Raw genomic sequence first — 23,076 nt, 5'->3', positions numbered from 1 at the left:
AATGCTGTACCCTCCTCCTTTGTTATCAGTTCCACATTTTGTAACATGATGACTACCACAAGAAACATCACTACATAAACCATGCCAGAGCCACACAGCAGCTGATGGCAAATGTGGCAGAGCTGTAGAGTCATGTGACAAATGGCATAATGAGCAATCTAAATCAGGGCGTAGTTCCATTTATACATAAGTGGTTGTTCTACAAACAGAGATGTGGGAATGACAAATCTAACTTTAATATAACATATGGTATATACTGTAGATATCATTAGGAACAAATATCTGAGAAAAGTCAGCAGGTATGGATGGAATCAGAATTCAGTTTCACACTGGCCCCTTACCTAGCTTGCATGTATCACGAATCTCTCACCCAGTGCAAAGTCCCAAATGGCTGGAAAAAAGCACAGATGACTCTTGTATATACAAAGGGTAAAAGAATGGATCTGCAAAATTACAGACCAATATCTCGAACTTCACTTTGCTGTAGAATCCTTTAACATATTCTCAGTTCAAATATAACACATTTTCTTGAGACAAAGAAGCTTATTTCCATGAATGAGCATAGCTGTAGAAAAAATTGCTCATGCAAAATTCTGCTTCTCCTCTTCTTACATGATATACTGCAAACTATGAACGAAAGGCCACAGGCAGATTCCATACTTCTAGATTTCCAGAAATCATTTGACACAGTGTCCCACTGCAGGCTGTTAAAGGTACGAGCATATGGAATAATATCACAGATATGTGAGTGGCTCCAAGACTTCTTAAATAATAGAACCCAATATGTTGTTCTCGATGGCAAGTGTGTCATCAGGAGTGGCCTGCGGAAGTGTGATAGGACCACTGTTGTTCTCTATATACATAAATGATTTGGCAGACAAGAGTGGGCAGTAGTCTGCGGTTGTTTGCTGGTGACGCAATGGTGTACAGAAAGGTGTCAAAGTTCAGTGACTGTAGCAGGATACAAGATGACTTTGACAAAAATTCTGGTTGATGTGATGAATGGCAGCTAGCTTTAAATGTGGAAAAATGTAAGCTAATGTGGATGAGTATGAAAAACAAACCCGATATCTTCAGATACAGCATTTGTATTGTCCTACTGGACACAGTCACGTCATTTAAATATCTGGGTGTAGCACTGCGAAGTGATATGAAATGGAACAGCGTGTGAGGACTGTGGTAGGGATGGCAAATAGCCAAGTTTGGTGTATTGGGAGCATTTTAGAAAAGTGTGGTCCTCTATAAAGGAGACCTCAAATAGGACATGGGTGCAACCTATTCTTGAGTACTGCTTGAGTGTTTGGGATCCATACCAGGTTGGATTAAAGGAAGACATCGAAGCAATTCAATTCAGAGGCAGGCTCCCAGAATTGCTACCTGTAGGTTTGAACAACATGTAAACGTTACAGAGACACTACGGGAACTCAAATAGAAATCCCTGGAGGGAAGGCAATGTTCTTTTTGAGAAACACTACTGAGAAAATTTAGAGAACTAGCATCTGAAGCTGACTGCTGAACGACTACTGCCGCCAATATACACTGTGCGTAAGGACCATGAAGATATGATGTGAGAAATTAGGAACCATACAAACGCAGACAGATAGTCACTTTTTCCTCTTCTATTTGCAAGTGGAACAGGAAAGGAAATTATTATTAGTGGCACACGGTACCCTCAGTCATGTCCTGTACGATGGCTTGCAGAGTACCTATGAAGATGTAGATGAGTGAGAGTCAAGTTCTTTTATTACACTAGCCTTGAGTAGAACATTCTTAGTCTTCCAACTCAGTATAAACTAACCAGAAGCTTACTGCTGCACTTCCCAATTAACTGCCTGATTTTCTACCCAAATTTGATGTGACGAGAAGACATAATATATTTTATACAAAGAGGAATGTGGCTAGTAATTGTAAGTATTGTGCGTGCCTTTCATACCCGATATTATTTTCACCTATCTGGGTATGACAATACTTTGTATGTTGTGTAACAATATACGAAGCTAGCGGGAAAATATGTCACACAGAGGTGTCAAAAGAACATGACTGATCACATGGTTGCATTTGTTTTTGACATATACATGTATCATCTATAGTATGATGAAACAGATTAAGTAGCTCATATGTAACAAAATGAGCTATTTCACAAACACATGCATATTTCGAACTAAATGATGCTTCCAGTAAAGAACTGAACAGCAATTTGATCAAAGTTTGGAGTCAAAATTCTACTGAATGCATGTACTATACTCTACGAAAGAGACAGTAAGAAGGTGATGCAAACACACCTTTAATGTGCCTCACCAAGAGTCCTGAGTAACAAAGGACTCAAAAAACCCTTTGAGCGATGAAGCTGAAAATTGAACTCATTAGAAATAGGCTAGCAGTCAGAAAAATCCACAAGGTATTATTGTATATAGGGTGTTACAAAAAGGTACGGCCAAACTTTCAGGAAACATTCCTCACACACAAATAAAGAAAAGATGTTATGTGAACATGTGTCCGGAAATGCTTAATTTCCATGTTAGAGCTCATTTTAGTTTCATCAGTATGTACTGTACTTCCTCGATTCACCGCCATGATTTCATACGGGATACTCTACCTGTGCTGCTAGAACATGTGCCTTTACAAGTATGACACAACATGTGGTTCATGCACGATGGAGCTCCTGCACATTTCAGTCTAAGCGTTCGTACGCTTCTCAACAACAGATTTGGTGGCCGATGGATTGGTAGAGGCGGACCAATTCCATGGCCCCCGCACTCTCCTGACCTCAACGCTCTTGACTTTCATTTATGGGGGCATTTGAAAGCTCTTGTCTACGCAACCCCGGTACCAAATGTAGAGAATCTTCGTCCTTGTATTGTGGACGGCTGTGATACAATACGCCATTCTCCAGGGCTGCATCAGCGCATCAGGGATTCCATGCGACGGAGGGTGTATGCATGTATCCTCGCTAATTGAGGACATTTTGAACATTTCCTGTAACAAAGTGTTTGAAGTCACGCTGGTACGTTCTGTTGCTGTGTGTTTCCATTCCATGATTAATGTGATTTGAAGAGAAGTAATAAAATGAGCTCTAACATGGAAAGTAAGCGTTTCCGGACACATGTCCACGTAACATAATTTCTTTCTTTGTGTGTGAGGAATGTTTCCTGAAAGTTTGGCCATACCTTTTTGTAACACCCTGTATAAAGAACACCAAGAGTCCGATTCACATTACATGATGACACCAGCTATGGTAATGTGGTAACTGGCAAAATGAGACACCGCAGGTGTGGTCCTGCTGGAGCTGATAGCTGTGGCCTTCCTCCAAACTTTGCACTGACTTACTCAGCCAGTTATATCATGAACTCCAGTTTTATTCTGAACCACAGAGCACCTCGGCATTTTTCACATCAACAAACATTGCCAGAGGCGAAAGAAGTGATAAGTTACAGGTAAAACTCAAACAATTGATTGGTGATTGAACTCAAGATCTTTTGGATTTGTAGTGTCACACTTTACCACTGGAGCCACATATGGAAGGCATAGTAGTTATGAAAGTGATAGTCATTCAATGCACAGGTGCAGGTTATAAAATAACATATTTTGTAGGCACTAAAGAGAAACATCCAGAGCCTACATGTGTGCAATTTTTCTTGGATGTATCATCTAAAAACGACAGATGCTTGCTACGAGGGAGTACGTGGGCTGAATGTAAAGGTGGGAGGGACATTAGTGTTGAACATGCAGTGTACAATGATGTCATTAGAGATGGAGCACAAGCTTTGATTACGGAAGGATGGAGGAGGACAGTGGCCATGCCCTTTCAAAGGAACCATCCCAGCATTTGCCTTAACTGATTTAGGAAAATCTACATCTACATCTACATTCATACTCCGCAAGCCACCTGACGGTGTGTGGCGGAGGGTGCCTTGAGTACCTCAATCTGTTCTCCCTTCTATTCCAGTCTCTTATTGTTCGTGGGAAGAAGGATTGTCGATATGCATCTGTGTGGGCTCTAATCTCTCTGATCTTATCCTCATGGTCTCTTTGCGAGATATACGTAGGAGGGAGCAATATACTGCTTGACTCCTCGGTGAAGGTATGTTATCGAAACTTCAAAAAAAGCCCGTACCGAGCTACTGAGCGCCTCTCCTGCAGTCTTCCACTGGAGTTTATCTATCATCTCCGTAACGCTTTCGCAATTACTAAATGATCCTGTAACGAAGCGCGCTGCTCTCCGTTGGATCTTCTCTATCAACCCTATCTGGTACGGATCCCACACTGCTGAGCAGTATTCAAGCAGTGGGCGAACAAGTTTACTGTAACCTACTTCCTTTGTTTTCGGATAGCATTTCCTTAGGATTCTTCCAATGAATCTCAGTCTGGCATCTGCTTTACCGACGATCAACTTTATATGATCATTCCATTTTAAATCACTCCTAATGCGTACTCCCAGAAAGTTTATGGAATTAACTGCTTCCAGTTGCTGACCTGCTATATTGTAGCTAAATGATAAGAGATCTTTCTTTCTATGTATTCGCAGCACATTACACTTGTCTACATTGAGATTCAATTGCCATTCCCTGCACCATGCGTCAATTCGCTGCAGATCCTCCTGCATTTCAGTACAATTTTCCATTGTTACAACCTCTCGATATACCACAGCATCATCCACAAAAAGCCTCATTGAACTTCCCATGTCATCCACAAGGTCATTTATGTATAAAGTGAATAGCAACGGTCCTACGACACTCTCCTGCGGCACACCTGAAATCACTCTTACTTCGGAAGACTTCTCTCCATTGAGAATGACATGCTGCGTTCTGTTATCTAGAAACTCTTCAATCCAATCACTCAATTGGTCTGATAGTCCATATGCTCTTACTTTGTTTATTAAACGACTGTGGGGAACTGTATCGAACGCCTTGCGGAAGTCAAGAAACACGGCATCTACCTGGGAACCCGTGTCTATGGCCCTCTGAGTCTTGTGGACGAATAGCGCGAGCTGGGTTTCACACGATCGTCTTTTTCGAAACCCATGCTGATTCCTACAGAGTAGACTTCTAGTCTCCAGAAAAGTCATACTCAAACATAATACGTGTTCCAAAATTCTACAACTGATCGACGTTAGAGATATAGGTCTAAAGTTCTGCACATCTGTTCGACGTCCTTTCTTGAAAACAGGGATGACCTGTGCACTTTTCCAATCCTTTGGAACGCTACGATATTTTAGAGACCTACGGTACACCGCTGCAAGAAGGGGAGCAAATTCCTTCGCGTGCTCTGTGTAAAATCGAACTGGTATCTCATCAGGTCCAGCGGCCTTTCCTCTTTTGAGCAATTTTAATTGTTTCTCTATCCCCCTGTCGTCTATTTCGGTATCTACCATTTTGTCATCTGTGCGACAATCTAGAGAAGGAACTACAGTGCAGTCTTCCACTGTGAAACAGCTTTGGAAAAAGACATTTAGTATTTCGGCCTTCAATCTGTCATCCTCTGTTTCAGTACCATTTTGGTCACAGAGTGTCTGGACATTTTGTTTTGATCCACCTACCGCTTTGACATAAGATGAAAATTTCTTAGGATTTTCTGCCAAGTCAGTACATAGAACTTTACTTTCGAATTCATTGAACGCCTCTCGCATAGCCCTCCTCACACTACATTTCGCTTCGCGTAATTTTTGTTTGTCTGCAAGGCTTTGGCTATGTTTATGTTTGCTGTGAAGTTCCCTTTGCTTCCGCAGCAGTTTTCTAAATAGGGTGTTGTACCACGGTGGCTCTTTTCCATCTCTTATGATCTTGCTTGGCACATACTCATCTAACACATATTGTACGATAGTTTTGAACTTTGTCCACTGATCCTCAACACTATCTGTACTTGAGACAAAACTTTTGTGTTGAGCCATCAGGTACTCTGAAATCTGCTTTTTGTCACTTTTGCTCAACAGAAAAATCTTCCTACCTTTTTTAATATTTCTATTTAAGGCTGAAATCATCAATGCAGTAACCGCTTTATGATTGCATGGAAAACCTGAATCAGGACAGCTGGACGTGGGTTTGAATTGTCGACTTCCTGCATACGAGTCCTGTGCGGCTAGCCAATGTACAGGCTATGAGGCAAGAAACACCACATAGGTTCCCAACATTGGCTAAAATCAATTTCTGAACCATATTAAAAAGTGTTCAGATTCAATTTTACCATCACTGCTTGCTATGTAATATAAAATTCTTAGTGTCTGTAATATACCTGCACACAGGGAGCAATTATAGTCCGTGACCTTATAATTTTAGGCAACACAATATTTTTTTCCGAATAATCTGCCATCTAACTTACTGGTCAAGGTAATAGTATACACATGAATCAAACCACTTTTATTTGTCACATCTCCTTTGCAACATGACAGTGAGTCAGCACTGCCCAAGCAAAGAACATGAAAGTTGGGTAAGTCAGCTCTGAAAAAGAATTTTTTATTTGATTTTGCAAGTAGCACAATTACCTCATCTATTAAAGCTCTGGCTGCAGCTATCTTCAATCCACTGTATATGTGGCAGAGAATATGGAGTATACCAGAATCACTCTCATTCACTGGCAGATGGAACAGGTGAATAATTGTAGTCACTCCTCTGTATGAGGAGAGATCCTCTGATTTTACTCTCATGGTGATTGCACGAAATGTACACTGGAGAAAGTATACATTTACTGACTCGTACTGAAAACTGGCTCTCGGGATTTTAAGGTTAATGTTCATCACAATACACAATTCCTATCGTGTAATGTCTCTCACTGGAGCTTATTCAGAATTTCTGTTCTGCTCTGTCACAAATTGGTCACCCCCCCCCCCCCCCCCCTCTCTCTCTCTCTCTCTCTCTCTCTCTCTCTCTCTCTCTCTCTCTCTCTCTCTCTCCCCCCCCCCCCTCCCCCCCCCACTTCCCATAACAATTTTTAATGATGTGTGCTTCTCATATACAAATGATTAATCACCACCACCACCACCACCACCACCACCACCACCACCGTTATATGCAGTTCTGGTTTAGGCATCATTGCATGTTCCAATTTCAAGTATAATGCAACTGATCTTTCAATCTCTTCTTATGACACCCAAAATTTCTTTCCCCTTAAGGTGTATACTTACATATTAGTTTAGATATCCACTCATCTGCCATCCTTCGAATGTATTTGTGCCATTTCTTTCAGTGTTACTTTATTGTCTGAGTAATCTTTGCACACCCATTTCATTTCTAATTTAAATTATTCTTTTTCCAGTCTATGAGTTTGTAACCAGCTAGTGGTCTGCCAAGCAATTTATAAATATTGTCAACAGCAAAAATAATTTTAGATGTCATATTTGTTCTGATATTCCATTCACATGTGTCTTGTGTGACAGTGAAGACCTATACTGAATGCTTTCAAGAAGTTAAGAAATTCAGCACTAGTGTGGGGGTCCATTACCTACATGCTTCCGGATCTAGATCAAGACCAAATGAAACAAACAGTATTTTACATTCTCAGTGCTACAGTTTCTGTAAAAAAAAAAAAAAAAAAAAAACTATGTGATTCTGCACATATTACCTGTGGCCCTTCTTTCGATTTGAAATGACACTCCACCTACTTGATACAGAATCTAATAGTTCCATATCTGTCATTTTTCCATTCTTGTCAACTCAGATCAATCTGTCATGTTTGTTTCACTGCACTCATAATCAATACTAATGCAAACAGTTCATTTTGGTCCACTAATTGGTTTTAAATAAGATCTTTGCTTTTTAGGAGATTTTTGACAATGTGGCAAATAACCAAAAGTAGCAGCCCCAACAACGACAAAAATAACAGCAGCGGCAGAACCACCAACAACAGTTGCCGCAGCAGCATAAAATTACTGAACAAGGAGCCAAAGGCCAAGTATATCAACTTCCCTTAAAAAACATTCTAAGATTCTTATGGTTTCAAACCATGAGTGGGGGAGAGTATGACAAGGCAGCCTGCAAACTTACAAATAAGTGACAGGAACCAGGAAAAAGCAATACATTATCAGCTAATGGCAAAAGTAAAAATACTTGCAAAACAGGATAATGCCTCGGAATATTTAGTGCCTCAAGAACAAAGTGTTAGATTTAGAAGTAGCTATGAATAACTTTGCAGTTCTCTCTCTCTCTCTCTCTCTCTCTCTCTCTCTCAATTGTTTATGTGAACACTGATACCAGGTTTATGAGCCAAGATACACACACACACACACACACACACACACACACACACTCTATCCAGTCACATTAATGTAACCACCACCTATGTTTGATATCAGCATGCAATAACCATTCTCAGATGGCAGCATTAGTAATGGAGGGTATATAAAGCATGTTGAGAGGGGGAGAGCGCAAAACTGCAATCATAATGCATATCTGAAAAGGCCAAAAAGCATGATCATTGGCTTTTGGGACAAGGGTGTAAGCATTTACAAAACAGCTATGTGTGTAAACTGTTTGCATGTCACAGTGGTTAAAGTATACTGAGTATGGCAAAATGGCACTGCCCAAAACCAGCTTTGATGTAACTGTAGTTCATCACATGCCATAGATGAAAGGGTGAATGATGGCTACAGAGATGTGTATGGATGAATAAAAGTGCTACTGTTCAGCAACTGACAGCTCAGATGAACTAAGGGGCTACCAACAGTGTCTCCTCAATAACAACTCAGTGAACATTGCTACGTACAGGCCTTCTGGTTCATACAGCCACACTGACCGCTGGTTGTCAATTATGAAGGCTTTAATTTGCATGCCTGTGTCGCAACTCTACTTCCACTGAACGGCAACAAGTGGCCTTTTCAGATGAATCACATTCTCTTCTCCACTGGACAGATGGCCGTTGATGTGTTCAGCCCTGTAACAATTGTCAGTACGGTCTTGGCTGGAGGAGAGAGTGTTATGGTCTGAGGAATGTTTTAGCGGCATCCCCTCGTCGTTCTGGAAGGCACACTGTACCAATACAAGTATTCATTTATCCTTGGGGACCATGTCCACTCTTACTTGCAGTTGTATTTTGCCTCAGCATTATGGTATCTAGTAGCAGAACAATGCATTGTGTAACACAGCTGGCAGTGTGTGTGCGCATTGCTCAAAAAGCACCAGAGTGAGTTCACTGCACTCGCCTACACAACAAACTGCCCAGATTTAAACCGAATCAAGAATATGCGGTACCACCTTGATCGGCATGTTCACACCAGGGATCCTTAACCAAGAAACCTAGTGCAGCTGGCCTCGGCACTAAAGTCCATATCCCTGTTGGTAACTTCCAGAACCTTACTGCCACTTTTCCTGCATGTCTTACAGCCATCTGCACTGAAAAAGGTGGTTATTCAGGATTTTGTCTTCACATTAATGTGTCTGGGCAGCATACAAGCAATTTTAAATTAGCATCTCATTAATGCCACAATGAGTTTAAAAATGGTGGAGTACATGCATTTACACAAGAGTTGTATTAGAATTCAAAGTAAAAACAGAAGAAGACAATTTGAATATTGAAAAACCATTTTGAATCATGCCACAGAGAGAAAAAGGGAGGAGAAAAGAAACAAACTAAATGTCCTTATCGATATATAGGATCACCACTGGGTGATAAAAACATGGAAGCAGAATTAAACACTTTCTATAATAATGAAGTGAAATTATTATTATGTGATGATTTTAATGTTACTCGTTCACTGAAAATAAAGAAAAAAGGAAACTTCTAAACACTATAAGCAATTTTCATATGAAACCACTCTTTTCAGATGTTAATAGAATAACAGTTGTCATCCTCCCCATTAGAAAACATCTTCACAAATATTGAGTATTGTATCACTGAGGCTATAAATGTACATTTAGGTCTTTCAGATCACAACACATTAGTAACACATATAAATTGTTCTACACCAAAGATTTTAAAAACCCCGGGGGAATATGAAAAGCACTACAACATAGAAAAGGTGACTATGTTTATTAAAATATTAGCAAAAGACACTTGGGAAAATGTATTTTCAAAACAAAATTGTACAATATGAACTTTTTTTGTTTGTACACAGGTTCACTTTTAAAGAGTAAAACACACGCAGAAAGGTTAAGTTGGCATTTTAGGTTTAGGGGAAATATCTTCAGAATAATGATATACAAAAAACAGTGTCTTCATATACAAGTTGGTATGTAATTAATGTTCTCCAAAACTGTATAACTAGCTTTTGGAATATTGTGAAAGTCTGCAAAATACCCCACCACCATTAATTAATGGTGAAAACAGGAAACTTTTGTTGCAACATAAATTAAAGAAGTTTTCAAACCACATATAACCCTGTGAAAAAGCCAGTTTCTGAAATACTGTTTTTGGAAAATAAGCTGCACATAATGACTATCTCAGTATTTTCAACATACCTGAATGTTCATTACTATTCTAATTATTTATTTTACTTGTATTTGTTTTATGTTCTAAATTGTTATTTTATGTTTTACATTCCTTCTTTTGTTTCCTTTTTTTCCATTTTACATACGTGTTGTTGTTGTTGGTTGAAAATCATGAGTAACTTATTATTATGGTAGAAAATAATTACAATAATAACAACCTGTGTAGAAAACTTAAAAAACAGAACTTTTTTTTTACACTATACACACAAAATGAATGAAATTTCTTCATGTAATAAACACGATGGAGAAGACAATATAAAACAAAATTGAACAGGATTTCAAAACTATCACTTGAATCCCCTAAAATCCTGATTTGTGTCGCGGCATATTTCAGTACACTAGTTAGCCTTGGCAAAGAGAATTGGTTACATACTAATGACTGCAGATTTATAATATTGTTTCTCAAGTGGAGATTAACATCATAATCAGTCAACAGAACTAGATCTGAAAGTCTAGAAACATTGAAAGCTGTATACGTCCCACAGCTATACCTGTGACACCAAGTCTTTGGAATCACCAGATGAACAAGTGTTTTGTCCTGGGTTGTGATACTCAGAACAGTTCTTTCACAATGACCACTACAAGAATCTAACAATAATACAGTTTTTTCTCCCTCAGCTGGAAAAGAAACATCTTCCAAACATCTAAGGACCTGCCCAAACACCATTTGTTTACCACATTTCGACAGTGGCACAATGTCATTTGGGACTTCAAATAGAGATTCTCGGATTCTCAATTCAAACTTATCATTAATTTTTAACTAAGAAAATATGAGTGGCCAGTGTGACAAACTGTTGAGTAACACACCTGAGAACAAGAAACATCTGGTGATGCCAAAGGGATCAATGGCACTGGTACAGCTGTGGACCACATGCGGCTTCTAATATTGGAAAAACTTTGTGAGAAGATTTACAGACCTATTTCTGTTGACTGATTACGATGCCAATCTCCACTTGACAAACAACAGAATCAAGCTGCAGTCACTAGTACGTAATCAATTGTCCTCATGAAGACTTACCAATATACTGAAATATGCTCAATACAAATCGGGATACTTAGATGATCACCGATGACAATTTGAAATACTGCTTAATTTTGTTTCATATTTTCTTCTCCATCATGTATATTACATGAAGAAATTTCATACATCTTATGTGGATGGCACAAAAAACATTATGTTTTAAGCATTTCCTTACATATTATCATCATGGTAATTATTTTCTATCATAACAATGAGTTATTTATTATAAACAAAATACATCTATGTAAAATGGCAAACTAAAAATAAAAAACAAAGAATGTAAAATATAAAAAACTGTTCAAGCTACAAGAACACACAGATAATAGTGAACAATACTTTATTACTTCACGTATTTTGGTACAGAAAAAACACTTGCCACAGAGTGGCTGCGCAACTATACTTCAGTCATCATAAGAATAAACCTGAGGTAAACAAACACAAACACAATGATTGGTCAGAAACCGTAGCACATGTACACTGGTGTTGCGCTCTTTGAAGTAGATTCTACTTATGTACTAGATATATTATTACTAAGTTATGTTAAATGAAATGTATTAACAGCCATCAATGTTTCTTAATCATGCTTTAGTTATGTAGTTTATACTTACAAAATTGTGTACACACTGTTGTGCTCAGATTGTCATGCTGTTATTGCACAGTATGGAAATGTGCTGAGATTGCTACCCGTTCTGTAGTGAAACATGCGTCTCGAGCATGGTTAAAAATGCCGAGAAATAGGTTGTTCTTAATGTTTTTCATAAATTTACCGAGATAGTAGGCTTTGAAGTTTTCGAAGGGGCTGTATCAGATACCGTTGAGACACAAACACATACTGATTCTATACCAGAGTCGGCAGCATAATGGACTGTAAAAAGTATTACAGTTCATGGTTTGCTAGTTCAAATCTTGTCAGTCATTGTTTCTTCTCTTTCAATTTCAAATACCTACATTTCATAACTATAAAATTCATTGTGGTTTTTTTTATGAACAATGCACATCTTCTTGCTTCTAATTACATATTGTACATGAAATTACTGTTTTCATTTCAAATATAAATTCTTAATTATCGATATTTTACGAAATACTTAATATGCATTTTTACGTTTTCCATTGTACCATTACAATATGAATCCAACAGAACTGGTCTGGAGCCAAGTTACAAGATTTGAGCTGAGAAGTAACAAGATTGTTTAGCTTCCAGACACACTGGAACTAAAAATTCAGGTTTTTCAGTCTCATTGCCAAATGCTGGTGCAATATAGGAACGGCTCATCTTTGTGGATTCTGTTGTTGATAGGCTTATTATCAACGTGGCAGGTGACACTTTCAAAACTGAAATTTATTTCTCTGATTCAGATAACGAAGGAGCTAAGACATTACGAGATGACTGACTGTCATTAATACCTCCAGTGGCTTCAGTATTCAACAGTACGGTGACATCCCTTGAGTATGCTTTTGCAGCACACTCAGAAAAATTACCCTGTGCTTAAGTTAGAAATTTTCATCACTCTTGTTTGTAATTACAATACTATGTCAGGTGAGAAAGAGACCGTTTTATGCTTTCCGTCTGGTCACCTAAGAAGTGCGCGGCAGTGCTGGAGTTTTGCTGAATATTATTTCATTCTCTTTAAAAAATTAAATGACATTCAATGCTACATTGTTTCTTTGCTTGTCTCTTTTTACACTTGAACTGCAACTGCTCACATCATTACATGTTAGTTGGACCGCTGTCCCAAGTTTAACGTGACGGTAAAGCTGTTGTCCCGTTTTATCGCTCATTCTATGTGCCTGTAACACAGCATTAAACATATCCTTGTGATCGTACTTCACTGTACTGGTCATTCTTATGATAAACACAGTATAGCCCTACTTACACTGGCTGAAGTAAACATCAGACAGAGCAAGGCTGGCTGTGCCCAACTCTATAAGCTATCAGCCACCTGGTAGGGTGCACTACAGAAACACTGTATGTGCATCCAAGAGTAGAATCACCTATTGGTGCTGGCATTGTGCAACCTCAGTCGTGTGCCATACAGCTGCACACCAGGATTGCAGGTGTGGAACATTATGCGGGTCACTACACCTGCTGAGGATGAAGTACCACCGATTCCTGAGGCCAATTTGTGGAGATGGATCCCACATTCATGGACATCTGTGAGCCAAGATGGGAGAGGGGAGAGCAACTTCTGGTTGGCAGAGACCTTAGAATATGGACGAAAGTGGCCAGAATGAAGAGTGCCCCCAATGCTCCCTTGTAGGAGCACGAGATGACAGAACTGGCGATGGGCAATCAAAACCAGGATATGAGACAATGTCCGCCAGTGGTGGGGAAGGTGGAGGTGACTTTTCTGCAGACTGAGGCCACATAGCAGACATTGAACAGGTGAGGGGTGTGAGTGTCAGCTGGGGTGGGGGGGGGGGGGGGTGGGAGGGGGTGTCGGCACCATATCCCCTGCCAGAGGCTGTGATGTTTAAGGCCCATTGGGTGGCACTGACTCAGGCAGAAAGTGAGGCTAGAACTTGGTATATAGGAAGCATCAAGCGACCGAGGCACCAGCAAAGGAGCAAAGGTAGTGGTGCAGCCAGGTGGGGTTGATGGGTGACTACCCGGTCTCCCATCCAGATAGTTTAGACATGGAAGCCATTCCAACACATGATGTTTGCCAGTAACCAATCAAAACCACATGCTCAGACTGTTATCCCTGGTGGAAAGCATGGAACAGTGGATGAGGTGGAGCAGTGTGTCCGCAGCTGGCACCTGTGGAGAAGCTTGACACGGCCTTTTTTTTTTTCTTTTAAGAACCTGAACAGCAATCCCAGTAGTGGCCAAGAAACATATGGACCACATATGGAAAACATGAACACACATCAGTGACTATCAGCCAAAACACATTCAGAAACTGAGCCGTAAAATCCTCATGGAGGCATTCCCAGGGCTGGTTGCTGGAGGCCATGGGGAAAACAAAGCCTTGGGAGCCACCTTCTGACTAGTACACTGGGGAAATGCAGCCATCAAATGCTCCAGCTACCAGTCAATGCCAGACCAGTACACGTGTATGTGAGCCAAGGCTTTGGTGTGGGAAACCCCCCGGTGACCCCGATGCAACAGTTGTAAGAGCTCCCACCACAAGCCCCTAGGAATGACCACCCTGGGAGCAGCATCATCCGTGGACAGCAGAAGGATTTTGTCGAAGACAGTGACTATGGTACAAGACAAAATAGTTACAAAGTTGATTGGAAGTGCAGTCCAGAAGTCAAGACAACGAACGGTGTTGGATGAGGTGGATGACACGCTTGAGAACGGGGTCAGACACTATGGCCTGGCGATGCTGGTACTAGTGATCGAAAAGCTGTCTACCACCTGGTGGGAGACAACATCCAAATGGAAACACATAAGCTCCTCTCTATCAAACTCAGGGTCCAGACTGACGGGCAGTCTGGGTAAGGTGTCCACCTTGGCATGGTGTCCTGTGTGGTGAAAATGGATGTCGTCGCGGTATTTGGAGAGGAACAATGCCAACCTGTGGACTGCCTTATCGCGGACCCATGCAGATAGAATGAATAATGAAACTAATGGCTTGTGTTCTGTAATGAGTTGGAATTTGGTGCCATACAAGAACACGTGAAATTTGATGACTGCATACACAATGGCCAGAGCTTCCTTCTTCACTATAGAGTAATGGACCTGTGCTGGAGTGAGAGTTTTGGATTCAAACGTCAGTGGCTGTTCTGAGCCACCTGTATTCTGATTGACGAGGACTAGCCCCATGCCATATTGTGAGGTGTCCATAGCCAAAATCAATGTTTTGCTAGGATCAAAAGTAGCTAGACACGGTGCCAACCTGAGGCAATCCTTCATCGTAGGAAAGGCCTGGTCACACGTGGGAGACCAGCACCCTAGCAGCGAAGATGGTAGATAACTGGTGGTGACAGGCAATTTTACCCAAGAAAGCCTGCAGTTCTTGCAAGGTGAGGGATGCAGCAGGTCTGTAATGGCCCTAACCAGACTCACCAGGGGTTAGACACCCTGCCGTGATGTGATGTGGCCCTGATACTCAAGATAGTATTGGAAAAATTTAGACTTCTGTAGAATGCATCACAGACCCATGGCCCGAAGTTTTCAAAAAGGGCCTGGAGATCGTGCAGGTGGTCACTCCTAGTATGTCTGGTAATGATAATGTCATACTGGTAGTTGAAACATTGCAGAATAGTCTATATGACCTGCTCCAGGTGGCACTACAAATTTTAGGTGTACTTGCCACACCAAACGCTAAACATTGGTATTCATACAGGCCGAAAGGCATATTAAGAACCGTTACACCATGGACTCGTCATCGAGGGGTAACTGATGATACACTTCAGAAAGATCAAGTTTGCAGAAAAACTGACCCCCTGCTAAGCATGTGAACAGCTTCTCTAAATGTGGCAATAGGTATGTGTTGACCACAGATTGTAAATTCTGAAGCACAATCCCGAGAGATGCAAGCCAGTCTAACTCCACCTTTACTTGGAAGTGGAGGACTATCTGAACTGGCTGAGCATGAAAAAATCTAGGCTGAGCTGACTGCTTCAAGGTTATGTGGGCTTTAAAGTTTGTGGTGCATTCTAGGCCTTCCACAAAAATATCCTGAAATTCAGAGCACAAAGATTCCAATGACTGATAAGGGACATTGGCAGATACTAACTGTATGGGGTTTGTTCTTTCTTTTACTGCCTGCTCAATACAGATTGAATAACATTGGGGATAGACTCAACCACTGCTTCCATTTTGTGCCCCTTGAGTCTTATAACTGCCGTCTGCTTTCTGTACAAATTATAAACAGCCTTTGCTCCCTATATTTTACCCCTGCCACTGTCAGAATTTGACAGAGTATTCCAGTCAACATTGTCCAAAGCTTTCTCTAAGTCAACACATGCTGTAAACACAGGTTTGCCTTTCCTTTAACTATCTTCTAAGGCAAGTCGCAAGGTCAGTATTGCCTCACGTGTTCCTACATTTCTCCATAGTCCAAACTGGTCTTCCCCGATATTTGCTTCTACCAGTTTTTACGTTCTCTGTAATTTGTGGAGGGGGAAGCCCCACTTCTGTGAGGAGGCTATTGGACGGGACTAGCGCAGAAGGCACTGACAGCTGTACACACCCAATAATTATGAACAGGGTCAAGCAGTTTCAGACGGGAAGAAGCAGCCGAGCCATAAACCTGACAAACGTAATCTAGTCTGGACAAAACCAGAGTCTGGTAAAGATGGAGAAGAGTAGCACGGTCAGAAATCCAAGACGTGTGTGCCAGGAGGTGGAGAGCATAGGTTTCTGGATGTCTGTAGTCTTCAGGTGGCGAATATGAGGCAGACACATCAGCTTTTTATCAAAAGTGAAGCCCAAGAAATGGAACTTTGCTACAACATCTAGGGGCTGGTTGCCTAAATAAAGCTCTGGATCAGGGTGTACTGTAGGTCTACGGCAAAAATGCATAACCCATGTTTTGGAGGGAGAAAACCGGAAGCCATGGGAAAGGGCCCACGCAAAGGTCCATTGGATGGCGCCTTGGACCTGTCATTCAGCAGATGCTACTGAGTGGGAGCTGCACCAGATGCAAAAATCATCGGCATACAACACCGGGTACTAATGGCCCAACAGAAGGTACAAGCCCATTAATAGCGATGAGGAAAAGTGTGACTTCTAACACAGAACCCTGTGGGATACCATTCTCCTGGGTCCGAGGGGTGCTGAGTGAGGTGCTGACTTCAACCCGGAAGAGCCGGTGGGATAAAACCTCGTGGATAAAAATTGGAAGCAGGCCGCGAAAGCCCCAGTCATGGAGGATACCTAAAATGTGATGGCGCCATGCTATGTCGTATGCCTTACGTAGGTCAAAGAAGGTGTCTGCTGTTAGTAAAAGCCTGTCAGATTGCTGTTTCCAATATGAGTAAACGGTCAGTTGGAGATCATCCTTCCTGGAACCAACACTGATACTGGGACAAAACGTCCTGAGATTCAAGTACCCAACATAATTGTAAACTGACCATCCTCTCAAGCAGTTTACAAAGTACACTGCTGGCCACCATAAATGCAACACCAAGAAAGACAAGAGGTAGCACAACAAGATTTATTTTGTAGATAACATGTTGACCAAGTATCAAATGATTACGTTTACAGACGTCTGTGACATGTGGTTCCTGCCAGAATCAGTAACCAGAGTAGCCGCCATTGTTGGAGATCACCGCTGCCACACGTCTCGGCATTGAGTCAAAGAGACGTTGGATGTGTTCCTGGGGTACAGCAGCCCAAGCAGCTTCCACACGTTGCCAAAGATCATCTGGTGTGGCAGCTGGGGATGTAATCTGGGTCACTCGTTGACCAACCATGGACCACATGTTTTCTATCGGCGGAAGATCCGGAGAGCGAGCCGGCTAGGGAAGCAATTCAATCTGGTTATTGACGAAGAACCTTTGGACAATGCGTGCCACGTGTGGTCGCGTATTATCTTGTTGAAATATGGCTGTGGCCGAGCCCTGAAGGTAAGGAAGGACAACTGGCTCCAGCACCTCGGATATGTAGTGCCGGCTATTTAAAGTACCGGCAATGCGTACTAGAGGCGTGCGAGAGTAATATCCAATACCGCCCCATACCATAATACCCTGTGCAAGACCAGTGTGGCAGTGCATAATGCAGCTGTCCAGCATCCTCTCTCCACGGTGTCTCCACACTCGAATCCGACCATCGTGGTGCTGCAGACAGAAGCGTGCCTCGTCAGTAAAGACAACGTCATTCCATTCTGCCGTCCACATCCGTCTGTCATCACACCACTGGCGACGGAGACATCTGTGGTTCTGCGTCAATGGTAGACGAAGCAATGGACGTCTTGCGGACAGACCACTCTGCTGTAAACGGCGTCTAATGGTACGCGCAGACACTGGATGATGCGTTACAGACGCAATGTGCTGTGCTATGGTTCGGGATGTCACTGAGCGATCCGTCACTGCCATGCGCACAATTTGCCTATCAGCACGTGCAGTGGTGCACCGAGGTGAATACGATCGACCACGTCGGTCCGTCGTACCCTCCTGCATCCAACGGTCACATATCCGCATTACAGTTGTTTGGTTACGTCCAACACGACTAGCGATTTCTCTGTATGATAATCCACAATCTCGGTAAGCCACTATCCTTCCTCTGTCGAACTCTGATATTTGATCAAAAGATGTTCGTTGTTGTCTACGAGGCATAACTGATCGTCTTGTGAAACAACCACAAGGTAAACACACGTGCCGAACGTACACTCGTCGAAATCGCCAAGCCGTAAATGGCGCTATGAGGTGGCGCCAGAGGCGCCCGTGATGTGCGTCTGCGCTGAAATTCTAATCAGTTGCATATCTCATCGCTGCAAACCCATGGTGTAAATTTCACTTTATTTGGATGCTTCCTTCAGGGTGTTGCATTTACGGTTGCCAGCAGTGTATGTCAGGTTAATAGGTCAGTAGCTGTTGAGAGGTGTTGGGTTCTTCCTGGGAGTAAGGAAGGATGTAACTATGCTGCCTCACCACTGCAAGGGGGAAGGCACATGTGAGCCAAATGTGGTTGAAGACTGAGTAGCTGTTGCTTCTAGGTAAGGTCCAAGTTTTGGATCATCTGGTTGTGGATGAAATACGGGCCTGGGGCCATGTCATGTGAAGAGGTGAGAGCCTGCACGAATTTCAGTTCAGTGAAGGGTTCATTATAGGCTTCAGCTTGGTGGGGGTTCTTCAACTTGTCATTTCCGTCAGAGAAAGGTAGGAGGATAGGAACACAATGTCAATGTTGTCGCAAAGTGTGTCGCGAGGTGTTCTGCACGGACTGATGAATCAGTACACAGAGCACACAGTAGTATAAGACACTGGACAGTTGATTGTCGCTGGCAGCCCAGAAGGCTATGTTGCTTGGACCAAACCTGCGAGGAAGAAGGGTATGTACCAAAGGAGGAAACATAGCACTCCCAGCATTCCTTCTTACTCTGCTTAAAAAGATAGTGGGTCTTAGCATGGAGACACTTATAAGTGATAAGGTTGGTCTGTGAAGGGTATCTTTTAGATTGTTGCAGTCCTGGACAGTGACTGCTACATCCTTGGTTGACCACAGTACTGGTCAACAATGAGGGGGATCAGTTGATAGGGGGATAGCAGTGCCAGCAGAGTGCCAGAATGTCTTGCACAACCGCATCAATGCTTCAGAGAGGTGTGTCCAAGTGCACAACAGACATATGTAAACGACAATTAGCTGTGCAGAATCCCCATCATGGGGGTCTGTCTGTCTGGTGGCGGCAGGGGTACTAAATTTGGTATTCAACCACCAACTGGCAAAAGCATTAGCCATTGGTTTAAGCAATTTAAACAAACCAGGAGCGTGTACAAAGGAAGAAGCACAGGTTGACTGCGTGTGTCAGAGGATGATGTCCGACGGAGTGAAGAAAGTTTTGTGCGCAGTCCAAGTAAGTCTACCAATAGAACCAGTCAAGAATTTTGAATACGCCAACGAATTGTATGGAAAGTTCTGAGATGGCATTTGCTGTACAGGCCCTACTGATTACAACTTTTGCAGGATCTCAAAACCAATTACAACGGGAAGCGTCTTGCATTTTGTGGTTATGTGCTATCAAAGATTGAGAATGAAGCATTTCTACAGTGTGTAATTTTTAGTGATGAAGCGACGTTCCGCCTTAGTGGAAAAGTCAGCAGACACAATGTTCACATATGGGGTTTGGAAAATCCACATTTGCCATTGCAACACAAAGAGACTTATTGAAGATCTGTGCTGTATCCCATACAAAGTTTTATAGACCATTTTCCTTTGTAGAAAGAACTGTAATGGGTATTACATATCTGGACATGTTGGAACGATGGCCGTTTCCTCAAGTTATGAAAGATTCCCACGACTTCATTTTCCAACAGGATGGAGCTGCACCCCATTGGCACATTGTTGTATGAGGCTTTGAATGATTCGATTCCTCAGTGCTCTATTGGTCACAGGGGACTTTAGGACCTGGCTCTGCACTTCTGGGCACCGAGATCTCCTGATCTCACACCCTGCGACTATCTCTTGTGGGGTTATGTGAAGGAAGCTACTTACCAACCACTCTGAATGATCTGTGGAACTGGACCACTGCTGCCGCACATTCAGTAACAGCAGATACGCTTTTGCATGTGTGGGACAAGTTCGGCTACAGCGTCTATGTTCACCGTGCAGCCAATGGTGGCCACATTGAACATTTATAACATTTATCACATTTCTAATTATTAAATAATTATTAAAAACTAATTGCAAATATTTATTAATTATTACATTTATTAAATTGACATCAAACATTATGGAAAAAAACTTTGACACTTCCTCTTTTCATTGGCATAAGGCGTGTTCATTTTGGATTTGTACTTGAATAAATACGAAGTTTTGAAAATGGGTCCATCATTTAGAATAACTTTGTATTATTGGTGTATGCCTTGGTTTGTTAAAAGCATTCAGTATTATAGATCATGAGGAATTACTACGAAAATAAAAATCAACTAGGCATCAAAGACACACCTTTGCAAACATTAACAAACATGGAAATACAACATATTGCATGCAACAAAATTACAAACTGTTACTCAGCTTACCAAGATATGAAACGTGATGTTCCAAGGATAAGTACTGGGAGCAGTGCTGTTCCTCCTATGTGCAAATGGCCTGCAAACAAACATATATTGTCAAAATATTGATCAGTTTGCTGATGCTACAAGCTTTCTCATCAGTGCAAAGATAGAGAACTTACTATACAAAAACAAAGACAATGGATAACATAGCAGAATGGTTCACATGAAACTAACTAATCACAAATGATGGAAAAACTGTAACTCTATTTCCTTAATGTCATGGAAAATGTCCCATAAACTATAAATATCCAGTTGTCAAACAAATATCAGGTGCAAACTCATACTGACAACCTCACTCACACACACACACACACACACACACACACACACACACAAAAAGAGCACATCTTGCTACATGATGAGGATCCTTGAAAGCTGCTGCAGTAAAGACCATGTACTATGAAAATGCTTAGTCACTTCTTATGTATGGAGTCATTTTCTGGGGAGCTTTCCCAAACAGTATTAAGCTATTCAGAATACAAAAAGAATCATATGAATAATGGAGGTACCACAACCAGAAAATCTTGCAAACTACTCTTAAAAAAACTGCAAATCCTTCCACTGAAGCAGTGTACAACTGAAAATCTCACTCTTCCTCAAAAATGGAGGTCACATATCCACAATAAAAGACAAACAATGGGTCTCCATATGAACTGTGCAAAAACTGAGCTCTGCCAAAATGAAGATGTGCATCTTCAAAAAAGATATTTAGAAAGTTATCAAATAACATATAGCCAATCAATAATGTTGCAGGATTCAAGTTGCAGTGTGGGCATATCTAACTGACCAATTCTGTATCCTGAAAGATATTTTTGGTAAATAATAATGTACCATTACCAACAATAATGTATCGGTATTAGGCATTATCACCATAGTAGCACTGTAACAACTGAACAAATACTAAAAATAACATACCAGTAATCTGTATTATAAATGTAAGTAATAAAGGATGTATTATAATGATAGAAACAATTTGTTAAATGATTTCCAACATCTTACTGTACATTCGATGTATCCACAAGATCCTATACACAAATCTTCACTATACAAAAAATTATATACGAGGCCTGTTCAGAAAGTAAGCTCCGATTGATTGCCAAATTGAAACCACAGTGAACATCAGAAATGTTTTACTTGTAACAATTAGCTACACCTTTCAGCTACTTCTCTACGTAGTCGCCGTTCTGACTTAGACTTTTGTCATAGCGTTGTACCAACTTTTCAATAGCCTCATCATAGAAGGCAGCCGCCAGTGCTTTCCGCCAATTCTCCACGCTGCCCTACACCTCGTTGTCTGTGTCAAAATGTTGTCTTCAAAGACAGCGGTTCATGTGACCAGAGATGAAACTCAGTGGGAGACAATTGCGGACTGTATTGTGGGTAATCTAACATTTCCATTTGAAAACGATGCAGGAGCATCTTCATTGCCCCTGCAGAATGCGGCTGAGAATTGTCTTGAAGAAGAAACAGCACGACAGTTATGTAATGTTAGCTGCATAGCTTCAGGCGAAATTTCTCACCAGGCCCTCGTACTTGGCGGCAGACACTATTTTCTAGACATCTTTACGCACTCACTGCGAGCTCAGAAATGAGAAGAGCGACGTGATGCTAACTGGGGTTATACTAGAGACACTACCCAACACATCTGTGCAAAGCTTTATCGGATTTTCATAGTCGTTTCCATTTCGCGACCGATCGGAGCTTACTTTCTGAACGCCCCTCGTATATCTAAAAACACCGAACGAAAGTGCTGGCAGGTCGACACACACACACACACACACACACACACACACACACACACACACACACACACACACACGAAATTCAAGCTTTTGCAACAAACTGTTGCCTCATCAGGAAAGAGGGAAGGAGAGGGAAAGACGAAAGGATGTGGGTTTTAAGGGAGAGGGTAAGGAGTCATTCCAATCCCGGGAGCAGAAAGACTTACCTTAGGGGGAAAAAAGGATGGGTATA

At 41.6% G+C, this 23,076-nt stretch overlaps 1 long non-coding RNA gene across 1 annotated transcript in view; it reads right to left on the bottom strand.

Annotated features, from left to right (window-relative positions):
• The window catches only part of LOC126248769 (uncharacterized), a 42,352-nt gene that overhangs the window by 2,986 nt on the left and 16,290 nt on the right, over nucleotides 1-23,076 (bottom strand). The window contains exon 2 of the long non-coding RNA XR_007545535.1: nucleotides 21,067-21,136. This is a non-coding gene — a long non-coding RNA (uncharacterized LOC126248769). The remainder of the gene's footprint in view (nucleotides 1-21,066; nucleotides 21,137-23,076) is intronic.

Source organism: Schistocerca nitens, chromosome 3, assembly GCF_023898315.1.
Source record: "Schistocerca nitens isolate TAMUIC-IGC-003100 chromosome 3, iqSchNite1.1, whole genome shotgun sequence".
In the NCBI taxonomy this organism is placed as follows: Eukaryota; Metazoa; Arthropoda; class Insecta; order Orthoptera; family Acrididae; genus Schistocerca; species Schistocerca nitens.
This window is presented reverse-complemented; position numbering and strand designations above follow the sequence as displayed.